The sequence below is a fragment of the Phyllostomus discolor genome, chromosome 4 (assembly GCF_004126475.2).
Source record: "Phyllostomus discolor isolate MPI-MPIP mPhyDis1 chromosome 4, mPhyDis1.pri.v3, whole genome shotgun sequence".
Lineage (NCBI taxonomy): Eukaryota > Metazoa > Chordata > Mammalia > Chiroptera > Phyllostomidae > Phyllostomus > Phyllostomus discolor.
In genome coordinates this window covers 29,148,355-29,158,478 of record NC_040906.2, presented here as the reverse complement: position 1 = coordinate 29,158,478, position 10,124 = coordinate 29,148,355, and the positions used below count along the sequence as shown (strand labels likewise).

General features: G+C 38.9%; 1 pseudogene; it reads right to left on the bottom strand.

Annotated features, from left to right (window-relative positions):
- Window positions 1-7,801: 7,801 nt before the first annotated feature.
- Window positions 7,802-9,269, bottom strand: LOC118499863 (annotated as a pseudogene).
- Between the last annotated feature and the right edge of the window lie 855 nt (window positions 9,270-10,124).

Below are 10,124 nucleotides of genomic sequence, written 5' to 3'. Positions count from 1 at the left end.
GAGCAATTTAATAAATATTGGTAGGACAACTGGTTTGCCATTTGGAGAAGGATAAAATGAGACCCAATTTTCACACTTTAATCATGAATAAACTCCAAATGGACTACAAATATAAATGTCAAAGATGAAACCATATAAGATCTAGAAGAAAATATGTATTTTCTCTTTAGCCTAATGTAGGAAGGCTCTAACTATCAATCAAAATTCAGATGCAATGAATAACATTGGTAAATTTGACTATGTTTTAAAACACTTTTGAACAACAAGAAATAAACAGAGACAAATTACTAACCAGGTAACAATTTCCCCTCCATACACACACATTTCTCACATATTTCTCAAAAATATGAAAAGATATTTAAATTCACTCATAAGTGAAATGCAAAGTAAGTCTACTCAGATAACACCTCCAAAAGTATGACAAAGTCAGTTATTGAAGTATTATTTGTAATTGCAAAATATCAGGAAAAAAACCGTAAATTGCTATGTATAGTAGAGTATGTGAATAAACTGTGACATATATATATATATACAATGGAGTATTATGAATCTGAAAAAAAAAACAATGAGGTCATTTTCTATGAACTAATGTAAAGTGATTTCTAGGATATTTTTTAAGTGAAAAAGACCAATTGCAAGAGTTTTAATAGTATGTCACTTTTTGTATCAGAAAGAGTGGAAAATGAGGAAGCACATATGCATCTATCATTTGTGCAAATAGAAACACAGGAAGCATAAACAAGAAACTATTTAAATTAATTACTTAGAGTTGGCTGAATAATAGCCATCCAGGTCCTAATCCAAGGAAGTTGTAAATATTACCTTATATGGAAAAGGAGTTTTGTCACTATCATTAAATTCAGGATCTTAAAATGGAGAAATTACCTGGGATTATCAAGGTGGGTCCTAAATGTAATCATAAATACCCTTATCAGAGACAGGCAGAGGAAGATTTGACTACAGGCAGAAGAGAAGGCCAAGTAATGGAAACGGAGTGAGGCCAAATCCAAACACGCTATGCTGCAGCTTCTAAACATGAAGGAAATGACCCAGAGTCAGGAATGTGAGGAATGCAGCTCTAGATGTTAGAAAAGGCAAGGAAACAGACTGTTCCCTAAAGCTTCCAGAGGGAGCACATTCCTGCCAACGGCTTGATTTTAGCACTATAGGACTTGTTTCAGACTTCCAGCCTTCAGAACTATCAGAGAATAAATTTCTGTTAGTTTTTCAGAAATTTGGAGATGGAGCCAGTCATCTCCAAGCTCTCATGCAGGCACTGTAACCAAGGGGAGTTGCCTCCTAGTTACATCCTGGGTGGAGGTCACTCACATCCCCCTGACTCAAAGCTCCACCACAGCTATTTAACATATCCATGGAACCAGAACCAGAAAACTAGTACAAGTGGTGAAGGGATTAGGGGTGGGAAAGGAATAGAAGAGAGGAAAAGAGGTGTGGTGCTTTTGAATACACCCATTTATAAAGTTCTGGCTTTTGAAACTATGATAGTTACTATTTCACATAACAAAAGGCCAATATAAACATACGTGCATATAAAGGTAGAGGAAAACTCTGAAACTATATACAAACAGACCGAAATAAACCTAACCACATTCAGATGAATAACATAGTCACACAGAAGAAGGGGAAGCTAGTGAATCCAGGTAACCTGAGCTCTACATATCTTTCAGCAAAATATCTCTTAAAGAATAGTAAACAAATATTCAACTCCAGTTAGTCAAGTTTTCACAGAGTTATGGGTTAGAAATCTGAAGTTATGAAAGAAAGCAAAGTTTTGCCATCTTGAAACTGCTTTGGGCGGATATTGACTTTAAGCTGTTTATTAAGAAACAAACTTAGCGACCTAGACCCTCTCCTCTTTCCTGTCCAAGAGATTCAGACAGAGAAACCTGCCTTGGGAAGGGAGTTTTGTATGAATCACTTTAAGAATCTTTGCCCTAGCATGAAGACTCCAATCCTATTAGTTAGACACCCCCTATTATCTCACTGTTTCTGAGTTGCCTAGCAAGAACTTTCTTACCATGTACACTCCTCTCTTTCTTATATTGCCCACTGTCACTTATGAAATGTAATACTCCATCCTCCCAACTTTTTCCTATGTCCAAAAATATCTTATATGTCCAATGTCGCCTCACTGTCTTTGGACTTTTTATGGAATTTTTTTTGACTCTGTGAATTCCTTCTGCACATGTATTAAAACTTGATTTTCTTCTGTTACTCTGTCTGTCAATTTGATTTTTTGGCCCAGCCTAGATGAACTTGAAAGATGGAAAGAAAAGTATTAACTTTTTTAGCTGCCACATTACTTTCTGTGACTGAGCAAAAACTAAATATAGTATAAATAATTGTGGAGAACACCATCCCGAGGATTCATCCTGGTTATGGATGAAATGAGTCATCCTGAATACAATCTGTTGTTCTGGCAGGAAAGGGGGTGGCAAGTCCTTATAGTGGAGAATGACCCAGGCCTTCTCTGGAACGGCTTTTATTGGGATCAGTAATCAATGTCAAAAGGCTATAGTTACAGATAAGAATTGAAGGAACACAGAGATCTGCCTCAGGTCAGGGTCTGTTAAACATGCTGACACCAGATAGTCTTTAAGACGTGTTTCATGAGTTAAGGAGTTCACACTTTATGCCCTGAACTTAAACATCCGGTCTATATCAACAGAGCTATACTAAGCAAAACAAGCTTCAAAGGGTACAATGTATTCTTCAGGCCTGATTTCCCATGGGAAACCTCCATATTAGTATTATAGAACAGACCTGCAGGGGAATAGTATACTATTACCGAATGGACCCCACTTGTGCTCCGAGGTCCCCCCACCATACTAGGTTCGCCTTGCCTGCCACCAGGGAAAGACATCTCTCAATGCCAGAGATTGGTGAAAATGAAAGGAATTATTTATTTTAAAAGTTATACAGGTTTAGAGTAATGGCTTATTGTCTTCATTAAAACACTCAAGTCCTTTAGAATAGTCACAAAGTAGGGCACACAGAACATAGGGCACACAGTCCTACCTTCTCCCTCTGCCCAGTCCAGAGTACCGTATCCCAGGAAAAGAAGTAGAAGTTTGTGGCTCAGGTAGCCCCTCAGTTCCCAGCACCACCAACTGTGCCACCATCACGATCTCCAATTAATCCAAAATCATGTGGCACCTTCTCATGGCCCACCAGCAAGAGTCCTTTCACCCCGTTCCTTCCCAGCAAGGTCTCTCCTGCTTCCTAAGCCACCTGGCAAAAGGGAGCACCCCAAAACTATGTGGTCCTGATTCTTGCCGAAGCTGCATGGTCCCAACCACCCATCATGGCTGTGACACCTGAGTTTTAAATCCCAGTGCCAATCTTCCTCTGCAGCCCCATTTCCAACTCCTCCCACAATCAGTTACACCATGCCAGCGTTCCCATATTTTTCCAGCCTTTTTTGGCTGCCATAGTAAGTCTAGGCTGGCATGGCCCCAAGGCATGGAGCCAATCATCTCCAAGCTCTCATGCAGGCACTGTAACCAAGGGGAGTTGCCTCCTAGTTACATCCTGGGTGGAAGTCACTCACATCCCCCTGACTCAAAGCTCCATCACAGCTATTTAACATATCCATGGAACCAGTTAAAACTTATAGATATGTTAAATGGCCATGCCTGAGGTTATTTACAAAACCACTGCTGTGCAAAACAACTCTCAAGGGCCCTGCTCCACGTGTCTCATCCCCCAGTGCAGACCCTCGGGGGTGAGGACATCCATATTTTCAAAATATTTCCTGGACACCCTGAGTTCTGGACCCCATTACAAATCCTTCTTTTGTTGGGGGAGCCCTGGTTGCACCCTCTTACATTAGTACTGGGTCATGCCTGCCTCCTGCATTCCTGGTGTTCTGGTTGAGACTTACAGGCTTCTCTCAAGGCCTTGCTTGCATGGGGTTACAGTCTCCGATATCACACAAAGTGGTCCTCAACAGTATACATAATAGGAATCAAATTGTTCATAGCTGGAGAAGTAGTTACATACATTGAAAAGGAAAATGCTAGAATGAGTCCTATGGTTTTTGTTTGGAATTGGAAGTATTGGTGTGAATACAATTATAAAGTAGATAAATGATAGGTAGATAGATAGATGATAGAGAAATGTGGTTTATATTTACGTATGTATATATAAATGTACATAGATTTTCAAGCTCTGTCCTCTGAGAGAGCCTAGAACTAACGACACCCCAGTAGCAATGGGTATACTAAATGCCCATATTTTGGTTTCTAAACCCATTCTCTCCTACTCTCCAGCAAAAGAAACCAGAGCTTCATGGTGAAATAGCTGATTGACTGATCCCAGAGATGTGGCTGAGAAAGTATGAAAGGAGCCATAAATATCTTGCTGCTCCAGGAAGTAAGGAAGTATCCAATGAATGGTGGGAACTAACAAAGGGACACAGGAATCATCTTGAAAGGGCTACCATTCATGAAATATGGGACAATTTGCTCATCAATATTAAGTATGATAGTAATAGAGTATAATCTATTGACTAAAATAAGAATCATAAGTCCATAGTGATAAATACTGATAGATGATGATAGATACTGACAGATGAGTCCATAATGATAGATAGGTAGGTAGATAAATAGATATGTGTGGGGATGAAAGTTCTTGCCAACCAATAAATGTAAAAGAAATGATAAATTAGAAAGATCACCACTTGGCAACTATCACAGAAATAATTGCCTCAGGCAAGGTACATCAATAGATGTTAAAACCAGTGAGTGAAAAATTTGATTAGAAGCAGAATAGTTACATACATTCAACATGTCCTCCCCTCAAGATTTTTATTAATTATAAAGGAAATAATAGTAATTCTAGAGCAGAGAAACCTGGCGACACCACCTTAATCAAGCAGTCAAAATTGACGTCATCAGTAAAGGTACAAACCAATAATATGTGCTCCTGATACGATATATTGAGAACAACTAAGCATCACTTCCCTAGTACTTTTGCCCAAAATAAAAACCTGAATATAATGCTGAAGAAATGTTAGGAAGAAATTTGCAATGCCTCCAATAGAGGGGACATTGTAATGTGGTTGGCCTATATGCTTAAAAAATATTAAGGTCATGAAAGACAAAAAGACTTTGTAACTTTTCCAGTTTAAAAGAGTCTATAAAGACTGAAATTGTCAAAATAAAAAATATTATAATAAGCCCTGGCCAGTGTGGCTCAGTTGGTTGGAGCATCGTCCCATACTCTGAAAGATTGCAAGTGGGATTCCTAGTCACATGCCTGGTTGGGGTACGTGCAGGAGGCAACAGATCACTGTTTCTCTCTCACGTCGATGTTTCTCTCTCTTTCTTTCTCTCTCTCTCGCTCTTGCTCTCTCTCTCAAATGAGAATAAAAAATAAACCTTTAAAAAAGTATTATAATAAACATTTAAATAAATGTATTTCAAAATAAAAATTCTAAATATATATATATATATATATGCAAATATTTAAATACAATCCCATGTTGGGAGCTGAGTAGAGCTTATATAGACTGTCTGTAAATTATTCTAGTAAGTCTGGAAGACTTTCCACAAGCTGATAGATATCTATATATATATTTATGTCTATATATCTATATCTTCAGCATAGCCCAGATTATGTCCCTTTTCTGATCAAAAACGTAACTGTGTCCACATTGCCAAATAACTGCCCCATCCCTCCCTTCCTACCTAGTCCTCTATATTTGCATTATACCTGAACTGAACTATTTGTCAGAAAATTTTGCCATTTTTTCCATGTTATTGTCTTTATCCCACCCTTCTCTCAAAATAAAATGCTCCTTTTCACACACTGCAGTTCTCATCTTTCAAGATGCCTGTTAGTTTCCTGAGGCTGCTGTAGCAGATTGCCACAAGCTGAGTGGCTTAGAACAGGAGAAACTTATTACAAGCATCTCACAATTCTGGTGGCCGGAAGTCCAGAATCAAGTTGTCAGTTGTCAGCATTGCTGCACTCTCTCTGAAGGTTCTAGGGAAAACCTGTCCCTTGCCTCTACCAGCTTCTGGTAACTGTTGACATTCCTGAGCATGTCATTGCATCTCTCTTTGCTCCATTTTTCTCTTCACGTGAGTTTGTAGGGCCACTGCTGGCTGTGCAAGATCAGTGGCATCATCATAGGCTGTCATGAGCAAGAGCGCATCCCCGAAAGGAGTCACCTCATGCATGTTTGTGTCTTTCCATAACACCAGGTTTACTAGTGGAGACCTCCCCAATAAGCCAAAAAAGTTACAATAGGTTACACCCAGGCAGAGGGAGCTTGTAGAAGCAGCAGAGCAAGCCACCGGCACAAAGTTCTGGTCACTGGTGTGGCTGTGAATCAAGAGTTGGGTGTCAGTCTCAAGCCAGGCAGCTGCAGTGACGGCACGCACCTGATGGAGTGAAATTCCCGTTGGACTCTGAGCATGACTGGTGAGGCAGCCAAGCTGGAGCGTTGAACAGTTTGAGTTCTAAGTTCTTACGGCCTGTGACAGGCAGTGGTCCCACTCATACCAGTATTTGGATGGAGTTCTTATCTGAGTGTCCGAACTTATAGTTTGGGGTGTTCAGGGCCCCTTCCAAGGGCATCCCATTGCACCCCATTACCTCAGTCTTGGACATATTGCCATTTGACATAAATGGCTGACAGTGACTCCATATTGGATTGCCAAAAGGTGTTGAAGAAGTCTGCTCTGCCCGTGTTCTTGCTCTACACACAGGATATACTGGTGACACAGCTGTGGCTTGGTCCTTGGTCCTCGTATGCTGCCAAGCTCCCCTTGTTCCTGCTTGTTTCCAAGCCCATATCTCTATCCTCTCCAGAAAAGCTTTAAACTACCCATTGTCCTTTTCTGCTTCTATCAGCCTAGGTTGCTTGGTGCGAATCAACCTGCCAGACCAATAGAGGTGATCAGATCAGATGGTTTAATAAGTACACTGTTTCTACTTTGTTTTATTAGTGTATTGATTTATAGTGTATCTTCGTATTTGCCTTCTACTTAGGGATGATTTTTCTTGGGTGATTCTCGTACTCAGCATCTTAGTAATGCTGAGATGTTAAAGAAGATTTGCTGTTGTGTTGTTTGGCAGTTAGCCTTCCTCTTCTTTGTTTCCCTCTACCCCTTTATTTGTTTGGGGAATGTGGGTCGGGATAATCAAATTTTAATTGACTGGAATCTATCTACCTTTAGGTAGAGGAACAGGAAACTAATGAGTCTAAGAATAAAAGAAAATGAAGGGATAAAAGCAAAATCAGTGCCTTCTGCAGAAGAGTATCACAACAGAACCGTGAGCTCATTTAATTTGACTGGTTTATTATGGATAAGGAGCTTCAAACAAAAACAATAGATAATGTGTATTCAAGATACAACTAACTGCATCTTCACACTCTCAGTGCAAAGCTCCTGTCTCTATCCATTAGATCAAGAGGGAAATGACCTGAAAGCAACATGAGATCAGGTTAAATTCAGCCCAATTAATTATACATTTTAAGTTTATGGTTGTATATGATTAGAATTTACATTTTCAAGAGATTTTATAGTTTAAAAAATCCCTTGGTTCATTAAATTCTCTGAACTGCTCTGAAGTAGGGTAATCAGCACTTTAAAAAAAGAGATGTTGGTATGCATGTCCTGATAAAATTTTTAACATCTCTCCTACCTCTAACTCCCCTGCCTCTTTTTCTATTTGTTTTGCTTTTGAAGCTGTAGTTACAAAATGAGTCAAAAAGAAAACAATATTAATGTATTTGAACAAAGGGATCTGTTGATTAGAACCATCATAAAAATATATTGCATGCTAATATTAACCTCCATTTTACAACTGAGGAAACAGAAGCTCAGAGATTAAGTGACCTGGCTAATTTCAATAACCACTAAATGGCAGTGCTATGACACGGTTCACTTAAAAAACCATATAACATTAATTGAGCATTTAATGTGTCAGGCGGGGCAAACATGAGATAGTGATAGTTAACCCCTAAATAACCAGACATTTCTATAACCAGTATATCACATTCAAAATCACTATTATTGAAGTTTTTACTGTATTAATTGCTGTAATTTTAGCAGCTGGCCCCAAATAAATACTTTTCTACTTACACAAAACTTATGTAGATCTCTTTGGAGACTGATCATGCAATATATTAGACTAAATGGTCTAACTCTGAATTATGTTTTGCTTTATTTTCCTGGATTCTAAAAACAGAAAGCTGTGATTCTCAGAAGTCCCCAAATGAACAAAATACTGGCTATATAAAATTGACTGCATCACTGTATAATCAATTATTTCTTTTTACAGCATAAAATTTTTATAGTTAGAATTTGCCAGCTAGATTCAGTTTAGGTGATCCCAATTTGTTGGCAACATACAAAGCATCATAGTCAGGAGCCAGTCCAATATATGCCTTCTTCTCTCCATCATATCTGATCAGGGTGTTGACCTTGGCCAAGCTCTGTTGCTCTGGTGCTTTGTTGGCCTTGACATCCATCATGAACACAAGGGTATTGATGTCTTCTGTCTTCTTCATGGCTGACTCCATAGCCAGGGGAACTTGATGGCATAGTGGTCAAGTTTGTCTCTGCTGGGGACACTCGTTTGAGCTGAAGTGCCTTCCACTGTGAGAAGGTAGGTGATACACACATTTTATCTTTTTTGTGGCTATGGACACCTTTCAGCACTGCTTTCTTTGCCTTTAAGGCCTTTGCTTTGGCTTTGGGAGAGGCAGGGGCTTCCTTCATCACTTTCAGCACAATCTTTGTGAAAAGCCGTGTGATCAATTACTAAAACCTAGATTTAATGAGCTATTTTTATTTTTAGTCTAATGGCATACAGAGAAGAAATTTTAAACTCTGTATAGTTTCTCCGGATTCTTTGTATACATTATGAAAGACGATTATGAAAGGAAACTAAGCTAATTCTCTTGGAACATAAAGTGAATGTATATATGTATATATATAGGGGAACCCCCTAAAATGGGATTTATTTATAAAAAACGTGTGTTTATTCTTACATGTTTAAACTTCAGTCAGTCACCTTCAATGTTCTCTCCATTCCATGTAATACACCTATCGGGACTTTTTTCCCACTGCTCAAAACATTTTTTGAACTCATAGGTTTTGATGCCTTTTAGTATTTCTGCTGTTTTTTGTCTCACCTCTTCTACATGGGCAAAATGTTTCCCTTTGAGGTCTTTTTTCATCTGGGGAAACAAAAAAAAAGGCACTTGGGGTAAGATCGGGTGGACAGGAGAGTGGGGCATGGGGGGGGGTCATTCCATTTTTGGTCAAAAACTGCTGAATGTTCAGTGTGATGTGGTAGGTGTGCTCAAAAATCACCCATCAAGAAATGGGCTAAGGTGTTGAAAGAGTCTTCAAAAAAAAATTCACTGAAGCCCAACGCAGGCTCTCACAACAAGGCCAGCTGGTACACTGATGCAGATGGGTTCCTAGAACACTCACCTGGCAGCAGAAGCCTGTGCTACAAGGAGCCTGCCTTCCAAAAGATAATCCGGAGTTGTTTTGGGTCCCTCCTGGTATATATACATAAACTACATATACATACATATAATTTTTAACTTCTCGCCTATCTCTGACTGCTGTCTCCCTTTTTCCATTTGTTTTGCTTTTGAAGTTGTCGCTACAAAATGAGTCAGGAAGAAAGCAATATTAATGTATTTGAACAAAGGGATCTGTTGACTGCAACCATCATAAAAATATATTGGATGCTGTTATTAACCTCCATTTTACAAATAAGGAAACTACATATATAACAGATGTGCAACATATATTACACAGAACACATTAGATGTATCATTGCATGTGTGTAGTTTGTCTAATGGCAAACGCCATTCTTGTATATTTAGCTAAAACAGACCTTTAAAAACACCTAAATATTGATAAGATCTGTGATTTCGAACGAAACTTCATTGACGCTTCTTCCTCACAAAGTTAAAAGAAAAATGGAGAGAGCTTTTAAATGAAAAGTAACGGTGTTAGCATTATAGGGTAAAGACACAAGAAATGGTAAGGATGTGGGCGGGCAGTCTCATAGTTGTGTTATAAACAACAAAAGCTTTTCAACTGACTTTAAGTGGCTGTCAAGCCTTT